The following is a 16,664-nucleotide window of genomic DNA, read 5'->3' on the forward strand; positions in this document are numbered from 1 at the left end:
TGTGACTTTTCCATATGTCTGACTTGTCTGTTAGATTGTGGCCTTGCTGAGGTTAGAAATCAGGTCTCATTCAACTCCGCATCCCCAATGCACAGCACATCACCTGACACTTCGCAGGCACTACACACGGTCCACCAAATGAATTATGGATGCACGACAATAAAAGAAGAGATGAGATGATAAATGTATTTGAGAGGTACAGATAATGTGCTATAAGAGTTGAAAAGAAGCAATTAAGTCCATAGAATGTGACCAGAAAAGTCTCCACAAAGGAAAGATTACATGAGCCCAAACTCCAAGTATGGTAAGAATTCGGAACTACTAAAATGGAGCTGGTTCCCTTTCTTTAAGTTTTTAATTGAACAGAGATAGATGGGGAAAAAGGAGAGGAGTGCCTTTGGAAAGGAGTAACTGGGGTTACCAGGAGCAGCGTGGAGGTAGAACAGCATGGGCCATAGGGGCAGGAGCAGTCATGGGTTGAATGCAATGTCATGTATACACGAGCCACTTGGAGACATGGGGAACGCCAGGTTGGGAAAGAAGGCACAGAGGACAATGGGATCATGCAGGAAAGAGAGAGGAAGCTCAGCCTGAGGTCAACTATGGGTAGATGAAAAGTTTTATAAGAGTGAAGAGGTCAATATCAAGGGAGGAATATATTATACCAAGAGACTTACTATGTGTGTATATATATATAAAGTATATATATATTATATATATAATAATATATATAAGGGGGCTATTTAAAATAGGAGGCTTACTATACATAATATATTAAAGGGCTATATTATAATAAGGGACTTACATGATAAGGTGACAATAAAGGACATGGCTAGCCTTTTACATAATCAGCTGGTGCTGTCTTCGGTGACCGTCCACCTACACTTTTCTTGTCCCCAGGCATCTACTGTCTTCTGCTGCCCCCAGATGCTCAGGCCAGCCCTCAGCTAACAACCTAACGACCTGCTCTTTAGACACACAAAGAGCAGTAACTAATGTCTTTATTTCCCATTGCCCTTTTCTCTTCCATTCATCTATTCCCAACTTACTCCAAGCACAGCATAAGAGTCTCGGTGATAAAGTGATCAAAAGAGAAATGGCTGCTGTCCTCAAGAAAGGCAGAGTCCTCCTCAACCTGCTGTTTCCAGGATCATCTATTTGAACTCAGGAGTCCAAGCCTCTGGCAGAGCTTGAGAAAGTGGTATGTGGGGGCAAGGGAGCTTTCTCTTCCCACCCACTTCCTATGAGAGAGGAGGTACCCACACTCAGAACTGCAGACAAAGAAAGAAGTCTCAGTCCCTATTCCACCTCAGAACCCTTCCAAATGTCACTGTGTCTAGATTCACTTGCCCTCTGGGTCCAGCCATCAGTCCCCTGGATGGGATTTGCATGGCAGCCTGGAAATAACAGAACATGAGCAACCTGAGGGCTGCCCCAAAACCCAGTCTCACCATATGCTACTGCGTGAGCCTGAGCAACTTACTTATGTTTTCAGAATCTGTTCCAATTTCCTTAAATGGGGACAAGGACACCTGTCCCTGCCAACCTCACAGGGTTGTTGATTCAAATCAAGTAAGGAAAGCTGATTTGCTTTATAAGCTGTACTATGGCAATATGAGTTATTAATATGATAATTATTCTTTAGGAGCGAAGAGTTCCAAGTGATTTTTATTTGGTGGGGGCTTAGGGGAAGTTCAGATTCTAGAGTTGCTAAGCTCCTTCGAAAAATGACTCATCTACTCTAGACCCCAACTACAATACAGGAGGCCACAGATCAGAGCCCGCGCATTGCACCTGCCCGCGCCCCTCCCCCCCCCACCACCACTCAGCTTCAGAAGGCAGGCAGGCAGCCCCGGGGGATTCCTGTCCTCTGAAAGAATAATGCATAATCTGCAAATTCATAAATCACTAGGACACTCTCGCCCATGAGCACATTCAATGAAGGGAGGACATTTAATGCCTGTAAAATTTTACTCTGAAGGAAAATTACTTTAGTTCATTAAGCTTTCCTGAAATCTTGATACCTTTAAATCCATGGGGTTCCCTACACATCCCCCTCACAACCTACCCCTTCTTTCCTGCCCCTACCTGATAGCCCAGTAGTTCTTTGTTGACAGGAAGGACAGTGGCTTTCTTTACCAGAAGTAGTTGACGATGGGAACCTAACAAGGATGCTAAAATGTACCCCTCTGGGACCACCTACAAGAGTGTACTTTTCAGTTCCAGCAGAGTCTGAGTCCCAGGGTCCTTCTCACACCTCCAGGAACATTCCGCCCCCCAACCAGGGAACAGAAATTGAGGCCTTGCAGTCCAAAGTCTGACTGATCTCCAATACCAGGATGTCTGCCACCAACTGGTAGCCTGAACTGTGCTAGATGTATGCCAAATTCAGAATTGCATAAAGAGGGGCGCCTGGGTGGCTCAGTCGCTAAGCGTCTGCCTTCAGCTCAGGTCATGATCCCAGGGTCCTGGGACAGAGCCCTGTATTGGGCTCCCTGCTCTGCGGGAAGCCTGTTTCTCCCTCTCCCACTCCCCTTGCTTATGTTCCCTCTCCGGCTGTCTCTCTCTCTGTCAAATAAATAAAAATCTTAAAAAAAAAAAATTGTTGCTTTCTTCCCCAATCCACCTATTTAAAAAAAAAAAAAAAAAAAAAAGAATGACATAAAGAGTGTCCCTACCTGCTATGAGTTTAAAATCTAGTTAAGCGAACAAGGAAATACTACAAAATACAGAAACTTTGTCATATATAAGGTGTGGAATTCCACAAAGCTGTTCTTCCCTTTCCTGCTTTTTATAAGGGCCTTTTTACAAACTCTGTGGCTCAAGACAGAACCTCAGCATGATCCTCATCCCACACACAGCAAGACAAACACTGAATCTTTTGAAATATGTTTCAGTCCACTGTAGCACCCAACTTCCGGTCCTCATAATTATTGTCCTCATTCACTAACCAAATACATATAGAATGCTTCCTATTTGCCAGGTAGTGTGGATTCAGCACTGAAGAAAATAAGCCAGATTCTTTGCCCTCATATATTTGACATTCTGGCAGGGGAGATAAATAAATAAGTCAGTAAATGACATAGTCACATGATGGGGGAATAATTAAAGAAAAGGAGAAGATGAAAGAGCCCAGGAACATCCTTTATGAAAAACTGGCTCTCCTGCAAAACCTTGAATGAGACGTGAAGTTAGGTCATGTGGTAGCTGGGTAATCAACATTATAGGTAGTAGAGCAGCAAATGCAAAGACCCTGAGGCAGGAGTATCCCGGGCATATTCAAGAAAGAGCAAGGAAACCAATGAGGCTGGAGCAGACAGGAGCTGGAAAGGAGGTCAGAGAGGTATTGGGAGACTTCAATCTTGCTGGAATATGTGAACCATTATAAGGATTCCAGTTCTTACTGAGTGAGATGTGGGGCTACTGGAGGATTTTCACAGAGGACTTTACTTTTAACAGGATCGAAAAAGGCAGGAAGGGGACAAAAGTGAATTAGAATCCAGTTGTAATCATCAGGTAAACCATGGTGTATGTTAGAGCAGAGCTACAGCAAGGGACATGAGGGACATGATGTTTATATAAACTGAAGGTAATGTCGGGCAGAAGAGCTGACAAATTGGCTCTGTGGTATGAATGAAAGAAGAATTGAGGGTGCCCCTCAGAGCTCAGTACTAAGCAGCTGGAAGCACAGAGTTGATGTTTTATGAGATGAAGACTATAGAAGAAAGAGATTTGGAGGAAAGATTAGAAGTTTAACTCTGAACGTGACGTTTGAGGTGCCTAAGATAATTCAAATGGGGAAGTCCAATAGTCACCTGAATAAATGTGTCTGGAGTTGAAGGAAGAGAATCTAGGACAGAAATATCCATTGGGGAATTGTCTGTAATTAGATGATATTTAAAGACACAAGACTAAATTAGATCGCCAGGAGACGGAGTGTGAATGGAGTAAAGACATGAGGACTGAAAGCTGGGGTGTTCCAGCATCCACAGGTCAGGGGAGTGAGAAAGGGGAAACCAGCATGTGTTCAGAACTTTCAAAATTGGCACAGTGGGTATGTGTGTTCTGCCTGAATGCTCACCAAATTGTATTTACTACAGGGCAGACTCTGAGTAATCAAATAAATTAGATGGCCTTCAGTTGAGGCCAGTAAACTCCTTTCCCCATATCCCCAGTGTTTGCTCTCTGGACTCCTCTGTGGCCACCACTGTGGCAAAGATGGAGGCTTTGCCTGGGCTTGACACGGACTTCCTCTCACCACGATGACGTGGATATTCCCACTGCTACATTCGCCACCTGCCAACATCAGAAACCGAGGCTGAGCCTCATTATAGCACCTGGTGGTTGATTACACTGCACCCCTCCCATCACACACACGGAGCAATTTCTTCTCTACAATTGCTTTCCGTACCTGCAGTGCTTAGACCAGAATCAAAATCTTTCCATTTCAGAATGCCTTTTTCACTGTCATGGTATCCCACACAACATTACTTCCAACAAAGGAACTCATTTCACAGCAAATGAAGAGCAGTAACGAGCATGTCCCCGGAATTCACTGGTCTTCCCACAAACTTCATCACCCAGAAGCAGCTGGCTGGGTGCAACGGTTGAATGGACTTTCAAAGATTCAGTGACCACCCTAGCTGGGAGCCAACGCTGTGAAATTGTGGTGCTGTCTTCCATGATGTGCATTTGACCAATACATGGTCAAAATACAACAGTCTGAGAATCAAGGGGCAAATGTGGTAATGGGCCTCTCATTATGGTCCCCAGTAAGCCATCACACTGTATCTCCATGCCCCCACAACTTTTGGTTCTGTTGAGAGAGAACTCTTGGTTCCTAAGGAGGGAATCATCAAAAAGACAAAGCACCTGATCCACTGAACAGGAAGGAGAAATTAATATCCATCTATTTTGAGCTTCTCATGCTACCACGGAAAAGAAGGAAAAAAGGGCTTATTTAAGAATAGGGGATAGAGGGGTGCCTGGGTGGCTCAGTGGGTTAAAACCTCTGCCTTCGGCTCAGGTCATGATCCCAGGGTCCTGGGATTGAGACCCACATCAGGCTCTCTGCTCAGCAGGGAGCCTGCTTCCTCCTCTCTCTCTCTGCCTGCTTCTCTGCCTACTTGTAATCTCTGTCTGTCAAATAAATAAATAAAATCTTTAAAAAAAAAAAAAAGAATAGGGGATAGAGAGACACCTGGGTGGCTCAATCGGTTAAGCATCTGCCTTTGTCTCAGGCCATGGTCTCACAGACCTCAGGATCTGAGAGAACCCCATTCAGGCTCCCAGCTCAGTGGGAAGCCTGCTTCTCCCTCTGCATCTCCCCACACTCATGCTCTCTCTCTCTCTCAAACAAATAAATAAAATCTTTAAAAAAAAAAAAAAAGAATAGGGAATAGAAACCGATGCCCACCATAGCAAAGGTGGGGGGTGGATTATGCAGTGTACTCCTTGATCTCTTTCCTGCCTATGTATTGTGGGTAACCGGGACCCTGAGAATTGTATTTCTAAGACTCTCCTAATTTATTCCACATACTTCCAATGATGCTGCTCAGCAGATTATATTGTAATTTTCTATTTGCATTTGCGTATCCACCATTAGGCTATGTGCTCCTTCAGGACAGGGACCCTGCTTTTCTCGTTATTAGGCTGTAAGAGTTGTATTATGCTTCCTTGACACGGCACCTATAACCAACAGAGATACAGCACATTCACTGCATTGAAACTGTTGCCACAGGTGTTCAAATGAGGATAAGATGAGTCTGGACTGGGGTAATCAAGGTCCTCAGAGAGAAAGAGAGGTATCAGTGCAGATCTTAAGAGATGGGAGGAAAATGTAAATTTCCAGCCCTCTTCACTCTGGAGTATTTTGTAAACTCTTTCAAAGGTGTCTTTTCCTTAGATAACCTAGTCTGCAAGTCTCTCCAGGAGGGAGAATTCAAGGTGGTTTAGGAGAGAACTTCACGAATATCCACAAGAGGGTAAGAGAAAGGAGACACAAGGGCAAGAAGGAAGACAGTGAAAACAATCTTCTAAATATGACTGTATTAAGTTTTCAAGAGCTGTTATTCTGTAGGGACTTCTAGAAAGACAAATGTATATACCTATACCTGATGGGATGTAGGTTAATGAAAATACTAGATCTAATCACAAAAGAAGGACTTGATCAAGTACAGTAGCTTAGATAAGAACAGAACAAATACAGAAAACCCAGAGATGGAACATGAATATGTACTGAGCACCTACTAAGTGCCTAGCACTGTGCTTGGTGCTCTATGTGCATTACACAGAAAATGAAAATAACCACAGTAAAATGTAGATACCATTATCCACATTATCCAAATGAGGAAACTGTCCAGGTCAGCACTCAACACAGGTTTGTCTATTCCTGCACGATCCCAGTACAGGATAAGAGATTCAAAAAATAATAAGCATTAGTCATCCCCATTTAAAACAGGGCTATTGTTAAGAAAGTACTTCGCAGAATTTGGTTCTGAATAAGGTAAGCGAAAGGTCAAGGAAATGGAAATACAGTGTTGTTGAAACAAGGAGCTTGTGAAAAATGGCTGTTGAATAGTAGGGGGTTATTCTGGTTTTGTATAATGAGCTATTAAAAATTAATTAAAAATCCATTCACTCTCATTCCCTTAGGGACTGTGAAAACGAGAGAGAGAGCCATCTCCTGGAAATGATTTAGGTAGCATGTAGTCCAGTAAGAGGGGTGGGGCCAAATGACCCCAGAATTCCCTGCCAAAGTCTGTATTTCATGATGATAGCTCACCAGAACCAGAGTTCATTAGCCCAAGGTCTGCCATGAAGTAGGAGTCCAAGTTCAGACCTCTCTCTGTGTGCCCATTACTCCCTTCATCCAAACACCACCAGTACCCCCTGAGGAGGAGGCCGAGGACAGGAACAGATGTGAACAGACAAAAAGATGAAATGCTGGTTCCAAAGTGAAGCTTTCAGAGATAATCATCAACATAAAGGAAAATGTAAGAAATCTGTTTCCTTGGAAAAGGAGCAAAAGCTCTAAACCACTCTTCATTGGAATCCATGCTCTTCCACTTACTCTCTGTGACCTTAGACAAGAGGCTGAGCCTATGGAGCCTCAGTGTCCTCATCTGGAAAATGAAGCCAATATGATTTCTTTCATTGGGTTGTTCTGAGAATTAGATGAAAGGTATCTTCTGCCAGGTACACAGAAAGCCCCCAGCATGCATTAGGTCCCTTCCATCCTGGTTTGTCTCTGAGCAAACCAGGTCATTTGCCACCAGAGTAGAAAAATGCCATGTCCCGAGAGGGAGCATGTCACTACTTTAGTGATGACACTTGAAGCTTACAAAATAAAGAGCAACCTCGCCAGGCCTCTCACTGATGTGGAGATGAAAGCCCAGAGCATTCCCTGAGTGCTGGTGCTTGCTTTATGTGGACACGCATTGACAGCCTCAGCAATGGAAAGATCACAGGTCCATCAAGTCCATTTTGCCTGGTGTGTGATCCTACCCACTTGTCTCTTTTCATTTCAGGGTCTGTCTCTGCCAGTCCCGCCTGCAGGCGCACACACTCCCCCTTCCTTCTGCCACTCCTGTCAGGGGCATCATCCCCCCTTGGTCTCAGGAGCTGAAAGAGCTCTCAGCCAAACCATTTTAGCTGCTGAACCCAGTGGATTTTCTGGGAATCAGCAATTCCCCAGATTGGAAGTAGCAACCAGACTGAGATGTTTCAAATGAGACCAAGAGCAGGGATTCAATGAGATTCTAAGATGCCTCTGGGCAAATGCAAGAACTGTCTTATTTATTACTATAGCTTCAGCACCTGGGAGAGTGCCTGGACTCCGCCCCACCCCCACCCCCCACCTACCCCTGGCCCCTCCAGTGCCCCCATCCCATGTACACAATGGTGGAGTAAATGATCCATCACCTAACCCACCATCTGGCATTTATCACAACGTGTTTCCTATCCAACCTACAAAATACTCTCATGGGCTCTTCACTGCACTAAATATTGTGAGATGAAAAGACAAGAGACACAAAGTTCCTGACCTAAGGCATTTTCAGTGCAAGAAGAGAGATTAATATTTATACAATTACCTCTGGTGAAAATTGGAAATGGCCTAATTTACACCAGGCTAGACACATTCTACCTAATGTTTCAGGTGAGTCTTGTAGTAAACCTGCAAGTTGACATACAATAGTAATAGGTGATTTCCAAACTGGGATGAACTAGAGGATTACCCTCCATGAAAATTTTTGTAAGAGGTGACACTTGAGCTGGTTTATTTTAGTAGGCAAAGAATGCCTTTTTTTTTTTTTGCTTCGGAACCCTCACAAGAAAACAAAATGAGGCGGGAATTGCCAGTCACGTTTCAGGACCAGAAGGTGGTCTGCTTCAGGTACACAGAGATGAAGACCCAGACTGGAGTCTGATAATGGTTTTAAATACAAGAAATGTAAATTTCCTATTGTTTCTGTAACTGATAACCACAAATGTAGTGGTTTAAGATAACACAAGTGTATTATCTTATAATTTTGGAGATGAGAAGTCCAAAATGGGTTTCAGTGGCAAAAATCAAGGTGCCATTTAGGGCTGGGTTCCTACATCCCAGGAGAACCATTTTCTTGCCTTTCCCAGCTTCCAGAGGCTGTACCCATTCCTTTCTTGTGGCTCCTTTCCATCTTCAAAGCCAGAAATGGCTAGTCACTCTTTCTCATATTGTATCAGTCTCTTACTCTTTCTGCCTTCCTCTTCCCTATTTAAGGATCCTTCTGATTACATTGTGTCCACCCAGATAACTCCAAGACAATCTCTATCTTTGGATCAGCTGATTACAACTTTATTTCCTTTTACTATCTTAATTCCCCTGCATCATGTAACCTAACATAGTCACAGGCTTCAGGCAATAGAAGATGGACATCTTTGGGAGGTCACTATGCTGCCTACTGTGCCAGGGTAGAGTTTCTACTCTACTCAGCAAATGGCACAGAGATGTCTAAGTGCTTGAGCAGGTGAATGATTTGTTGGCACCATATTCTGGAAATAAAATTGTCCAGAATATGAAGGGTGGGTCAGTGAAGAGGGAAAACAGAGAGGCCACTGAAAAAGATGCTACAATAGCCCAAACCTAGGAGACAAAAGATCTGAACTGAGGCAATGCCAATGGGAAAGAAAAGAAGGAGAAAAAAACCCTACGAAAATCATTGCTAAGGACTGCAAATGGGACACAATAGAAAAGAATGGAGTCAAAGATGCCTCAGAGGTCTCCCAGAAGTTAATGTGCTTCATTGTAATTTGAAGGTGTGCACTTGAATCTAGCTCTAACACTTACTAGAGGACCATCTTGCATGCTACCATAGCCTGACACCCACTTCTTGCCCCAGGTTGGTTGGATGAGTTTCCAACCTAACTGTCTGAATCTATGCATCCTCCCTCCCTTTCTTTGGATACATGCTTATGACCAAAGTTCTCCCTCTACCCACTCTTGCTCTTGTCCATCTACCTAAGAGATGGATGGGCATGTGTGTTATTGCCTGACCAACTCCCTGAACTTCTAAGAATCTCTCTCCCAAGATCAACGTTTCTTGGCCTCACCCACATATCTCATCTACTCTTGAGCACATTCACAAACCGCATGCCTGGTTTCTCAGGAAAACATGGATTTCCATGTTCTTCCTTAGTTGGTTTTGTTCTAGATCTTGACCCAGAATGGCTGAGAATTGGGTCATGGCAGCCACATCTCAAGACTTAACAGATGAAGAGCTGCTCAGTTCATGTGGTAGGAAGTAGGAAGGGGAAGCAGATTTTAATCTATTTAAGCTCTTAGACAAGCACTTAGTGTCCAGAGGCCTGTACCATATATCCTAGTAAAATGACCATCCATTCAAGCAAGAGAGCGCTCATAAATCCCAGACATTAGAGGTAGAGAATATTTAGCGTGTAATCAGGACCACACACCATATCTAGAGAAGAACTGCTCCCCTCTGGTCTTTCACAGTCACCAGCATTCCCCTAGCAGCCAACCAATGTCCCCACTAGAAAGTTATCTGGATTGCCTAAAACAACACAAGCCTAGACTGTCTCCATATAACTCCTTGGAAAGGAGCAGAACCTCCAGTTGCTGGTGGTAGATGATTTAAGAGCCCTCTCTCATGTAGCCTAGGACATAATAACAACACATAATTTATTTGTATTGATTCACCAGCACACATTTGATCATATCTCCTTGTCCTTCCTTTTGCTAAGAATCCATGGCCACAGTCCTGAGAAATTTATCTTTTGTAAAATATCTCTGTAAAAAAATACGTTCCTCACATATCTTAGCTACAGCAGAAGAGTCCAACCAGGGAGACTTGCCAAGGGAAAGGGGAAAGGGAGCCAGCAGCCCTCCGTGTATCCTGACTCTGGTCTAAATAATCTCTCTCCACGATACAAAGCAGAAAGTGTGCATGGAACTGAAGCCTCAGTTTTCAGACAGGAACTGTCAGATACAGAAACAGAAATTGGGGGCAGATCAGATTCCTGCTCTAGAGGAATAAAGAGCACAGAAAAGCTGGTCAGATTCTGAGACAAAGAGCAGAAACAGGAAGTGAGGAGCAGAAACAAGTTTGGACCTCATGACAGACTGAGGTGACATAAGAATGCCCAGGTGTTCAGCACTGTTTCCACTTAACCTTGAATGAATAACTTTCTTGTACTGAGCATCTACTATGTACTTGGCTCTGCTCCAGAAGCTGGAAGAGGTTAGACACAGCTTCTTCTCTCCAGAGATTCCCAATCTGGGGGGGGGGGGGGCGGAGACAGGCAAATAAACAAGTATTTAATGTGATTTCTGCACTAACAAGGGTACTTAACTGCACTAACTCAAGGACTCTTGTGACCCTTATAATCCCATGGTGTAGAGGCTCCTCCTACTCCAGAATAGAACAGAAAACAGTGGAGAAAAAGAAATGGTTTTGCACTTTGACAAGGCTGATGAACTTGGATAGGCACAGAAAACTTCAAACCTGATGCTGAATGTGCTGAGTAATCTGTAGAAAGGAGCCATTGGCTTTGAAACTGCTATATCCCTAGGTGTCCCACAGAGATGTGGCAGTAATAAGATCTCCACCTTTAGCCTATTTGGTGGCCGTTGGCATAAAGGAGACCGGTCTGGAAGACCCCAAAAGGAACATAAACCCTGCCTTCTGTCATGTATTCTCCAATCCCTGTCTCTCTCTGCCTGCCAGAATCCCCCCACCCACTCTTCAAGTATCAGCTCAAGCCTATCACACTTGGCAGAATCATCCATTACCCCAGGGCACACACATCTCTCCATCTGTGGCCAAGTTATTTCTCACTATCTCCCATCTCACATGCTTCTCTTACAACTTGACCTTGACAGTCCTTCCATTGAGTAGTGGCGTTTGTGTCCCTCCCTTTGAAAGTGGACAGATTTTTATTACTGCCCTGACCAACAGCATATAGGGGAAGTGATACTAAGTGACTTCCAAGGCTATACTGTGTGCCCTTAGGATCGTCACTCTCAGGTCCAAATTTCACACATGAGGAAGCACAGCCCAGCCCACAAAAGGACAGACCACATGCAGGAGCCACAGTGTCACAGCCCACAGACCAACCGAGGACCTGGCGGCGAGAGTAAGCATCAGTCAATAGACATTTGGGAAGACAGCCTCCGAGGACTACAGCCCTACCTAACGAGTCAGTCTCATCTTTGATTCATTTGGCTAAGGCTCCAGACATTGCATACTTCATGCCCTATCAAACTCCTTGACCCACAGAGAATCCAAAAACATAATGAAATATTCTTCTTTTGCATCACTAACTTTCAGAGTGGTTTGTTATGCAGAAAATGTACCTAGAACACCAACCAAAAAACACATGTAGCATTTAAGGCAGACACTCACTAGGCACATGGAATTACTTTTCAAATGATTTGATTCATGAAGCCCTAACCTCCACAGGCAGAATGTACACTCCTTAGAGAATGCATTAGAACCTTGCAGGCATCTTCTCACAGGCGTACTAAATACCACACGCCCTGCAGAGCATTCCTCAAGCAACCCCTCCGGCCTATGCCCTCCTTGAGGAACGCCACATCTCAAAAAGTGTATGACCATCTCCTCAGCTGTTGAAGCCAAACAGCCAGGAATCCTGCTGTATTCCTCCCCCCACGACATGCAACCCTACCCCCTACTCTTCCACTGCTGATATTAATCTCCCACCTTTCTATGCAGGCCCACTCCTCCTCCCCAAGATCAAACCCTCATCCTCTCATGAGCACTACTGCAACTATCTCCTTCTGGTCTCCCTGCCTCAAGCCCACAAGCCTCTGTTCTGCAAAGTGCCAGGCTGCCTTCCCAACATTCAAATATGATACACCATTCTCAGACTCCTCCCTGACTCCCTGCTGTCTCCAGGGTAGAATCCACAGTAATTGGCAAGGCACAAGGGCCTTGCCCACCTGACCCTGACCTAGGTCTCTATGTCTCTATCATTATTTCTTATCACCAGCCCTTCCCCTTGGATTCTATTTTCTGGGTTACTCATCTGAACCAAAGAACCAAGAACATGATTTGAATGACTTTTTTCAATTCTCCTCACAATGGTGCATAACCAGACCATTCAGGCTCAATTTATTCTTTCTCATATTCTCGGTCTCTCTGTCTCTGTCTCTGTCTAGTCTCCTGGCTGAATGATCTTGTAGAAGCCTCCCTAGAGTCTAGAGCTGTGCTCTCCAATATCATACGCATTAGCTACACATGTCTACTTAAATTTTAAATAATTAAGATTAAGTAAATAAATAAAATTAAGTAAATAAAAATTAATAACTCAATTCCTCAGCGACACAAGTCACATTCCAAGCACTCGGCAGTCACATGTGGCCGGTGACTAATATACTGGACATAGCAGAGCACAGAACAATTCTATTGTTGCACAAAATTCTGTTGAATAGTGCTGATCCCGAGATTCTCAACTAAGAGTTGTTCTTGAAACATAGTTCCCTATTTTCTCACTGAAAAGGCAGACTTTAAATCCCCTATTACCTGTTTCTTCTCCATGTTGCCCAGAATCCATGCCCTTTCCTGGGAAAGGTAATAACCCTTTAGGGAACCAGTTTCTCCTTATGATGAGCCATATTGTTCAGGAGGCATGGACCATGACACTGACCCTATCCTCAGCTCGAGGAGCTGGTGCTATTTATCCTAAGCCAATCATCCACACCAGTCCTATGGTATAGTGATGGGTTCAGGGAAAAACGCGTTACCAAACTAGAACCAATAACAACCAAGATGAGTCTTGCTGAAGCTTCTGGGAAATAGAAGCATCCCTTTCCTTCCTCAGGAAACATCAGAAGAGACCACTGTCTTCTAAATAATATGGACTGAAGGTGTGAGTTCTAGGATACCACCACCATTTTGCTATCTTGAAAGGAGAGCCTGAAGTTGCTGAGGGAACACAATATGGAACCTGAGGATGCAGCCAACACTGCATAAACCAGAGTGGAAATACTACAGGAATCTAAGTCATATATATATATATATATGTGTGTGTGTGTATGTATATATATATATATATATATATATATCTTTTTTCTTTTTTTTATTAATTTAATTTCTTTTCAGTGTAACAGAATTCATTGTTTATGCACCACACCCAGTGCGCCATGCAATACGTGCCCTCCATAATACCCACCACCAGGCTCCCCCAACCTCCCACCCCCCGCCCCTTCAAAACCCTCAGATTGTTTTTCAGAGTCCATAGTCTCTCATGGTTCATCTCCCCCTCCAATTTCCCTCAACTCCCTTCTCCTCTCCATCTCCCCATGCCCTCCGTGTTATTTCTTGTGCTCCACAAACAAGTGAAACCATATGATAATTGACTCTCTCTGCTTGACTTATTTCACTCAGCATAATTTCTTCCAGTCGCATCCATGTTGATACAAAAGTTGGGTATTCGTCCTTTCTGATGGAGGCATAATATTCCATAGTGTATATGGACCACATCTTCCTTATCCATTCGTCCGTTGAAGGGCATCTTGGCTCTTTCCACAGTTTGGCGATTGTGGCCACTGCTGCTATGAACATTGGGGTACAGATGGCCCTTCTTTCCACTACATCTGTATCTTTGGGGTAAATACTCAGTAGTGCAATTGCAGGGTCATAGGGAAGCTCTATTTTTAATTTCTTAAGGAATCTCCACACTGTTCTCCAAAGTGGCTGCACCAACTTGCATTCCCACCAATAATGTAAGAGGGTTCCCCTTTCTCCATACCTCTCCAGCACATGTTGTTTCCTGTCTTGCTAATTTTGGCCATTCTAACTGGTGGAAGGTGGTATCTCAATGCGGTTTTAATTTGAATCTCCCTGATGGCTAGTGATGATGAACATTTTTTCATGTGTCTGATAGCCATTTGTATGTCTTCACTGGAGAAGTGTCTGTTCATATCTTCTGCCCATTTTTTTTAAATATTTTATTTATTTGACAAACAGAGATCACAAGTAGGCAGAGAGGCAGGTAGAGAGAGAGGGGGAAGCAGGCTCCCTGTGGAGCAGAGAGCCCGATGCAGGGCTCGATCCCAGGGCCCTGGGATCATGACCTGAGCTGAAGACAGAGGCTTTAACTCACTGAGCCACCCAGGCGCCCCTCTTCTGCGCATTTTTTGATATGATTATCTGTTTTGTGTGTGTTGAGTTTGAGAAGTTCTTTATAGATCCTAGATATCAACCTTTTGTCTGTACTGTCATTTGCAAATATCTTCTAAGTCCTTGATGATACCATTTGAGCTGCTATATCATGCCTGACCTGAAGCTACTAACTCTAGTCTTTTATGTCAAATCAGTCAGTAAATTCTGTCTCCATTCATCCATGTTCTTAACCATTACACCTGAACTACTCTAGTCACCCTTTAGGCCTCAGGTCAAAGTCGGATCTTCCACAAGGGCCTACCTTGACCTCCAGACAGACTGTCACTCCTTTTATATGACCCGTGATACATCCTAGTATTACAGCAACTTCTTACTGAATTGGGATGTTAATATATTTTATCGTCTTATAACATTGTGAAATGCTTGAAAGCAAGTTTTGAGCCTCTTGATCTTTCTTACAAAGTAAATAAAAAATATAACCCTACTTGACACATACTAGATGCTTCTAAGTATCTATTAAGAAGTAAATATTTATAGGGTAAATGGTAGCCAACTGATAAATTTCAGTTAATAACAGTAATGGTAGTAGGACTATAAGTCAACATCTATCTCCACTACCTCATTTCACCCTCAGAGCAATCCTGTGAAATGTCACAACCATTATTCCCTTTTCTTTTAGCTATCAACCAGAGTCTTGAGAAGATTACATAACTAAGCAAAGTCCCATGACACATAATGACAGCAATTCATATATTCTAACTAAAAAATGTGGCTGTTCCCTCCAATGTTTCATATCCCCCCTCCCTCCCAATTAAGGGTGTCAACAAATTCAGCAATTTCAGCAACAGGGCAGCTTGATATATACTAAATTCTCTGCAGGCTAAGCCTCTCAAGGCTAAGTTCAAGGCAACTAAACAAAATCTTCAAGATGGAACCACAGACTCAACCTCAAGCCAACTCTTTCTTCCAAGCTCAGTGGTTAAGGAAGACACGAGAAAGTGCAGGTTGGCATGATGGCCACATGAGCGACATCAGCTCCCTGGGAGCAAGGACCTTGATACTCCTTGTACCGTCTCCTCCCGCCTCTCTACTCTTCTAACACCCAGGCTCCACCTCCACATTTTGAGTCACGCTCCACTTTCAGTTTCTGCCTCCAGGCCACCTACCTGGCAGGGCTCCGATGGCAGGATCTAGTTTTTCTTCTAAAATTGGAACTTTGACTCAAAAGAGTAGGTTCCATGCGGGTCACAGGGGATCTGGGGAAAGGAAAGAAACACACACACCCCTGTCTCCCTCTATCCAAGACACTGAAGGATCCAGGTGGACAGTACAGGTTTGGTTCTACTCCATAGACTTAAGTCCAGAGTTACAGGAAAGGGATCATTCAACCAACCAGCATGTACCCAATACCCAATGTGCCAAGGGCTTCTCAGATATTATGGACATATGATAGGTAAGTGAGGGGAAAGCTGAGGGCAGGAGGATATGGTGGGGGGAAGGTCAGAGAGAGAAAGCGAGATGGAGATACAGTTGTATAGTGTGTGTGTGTGTGTGTGTGTGTGTGTGTGTATACATATATACAACATACACGTGTAACATACATACCTCTCTAAGTGTTGTTTGTGGATCACAGGAATCAGACTCTCTTAAGAAATGTATGAAAAAATGCAGATTCCACCTCCTCCCCTTCGTGCACTGAGATCTATGTCTAGAGGTGGTATTCCCTCCAAAACTGCAGGGGGCTAACAGTTGTTCAAGGCCTCTGTTCCCAAGCAGACCGGAATCATCTACAGGAACCTCCAGGAGACCAGATGGTACAACCACCTCTTGGAAAGCTAGGATTACTTCCACAACTCCCATGACTCAAGCTAATCAAGAACTCCACGAGCAGCCCCTCCAGGAGTATTGTCTACAGGAAGGTGGCAGGACACACAGGACACACAGGAGTAGGGCTAAGAGAGGGGAGTCACAGAACATCTGCTGATGACTCCCAAATGTTTATTCCCAGCTGACCCAGAA

At 43.9% G+C, this 16,664-nt stretch overlaps 1 protein-coding gene across 1 annotated transcript in view; it reads right to left on the reverse strand.

Annotated features, from left to right (window-relative positions):
• SORCS3 (sortilin related VPS10 domain containing receptor 3) overlaps nucleotides 1-16,664 on the reverse strand; it is a gene marked incomplete at both ends in the record, with an annotated part of 596,464 nt that overhangs the window by 428,303 nt on the left and 151,497 nt on the right. The window lies entirely within an intron of this gene.

This window comes from Martes martes (assembly GCF_963455335.1).
Source record: "Martes martes genome assembly, chromosome: 14".
In the NCBI taxonomy this organism is placed as follows: Eukaryota; Metazoa; Chordata; class Mammalia; order Carnivora; family Mustelidae; genus Martes; species Martes martes.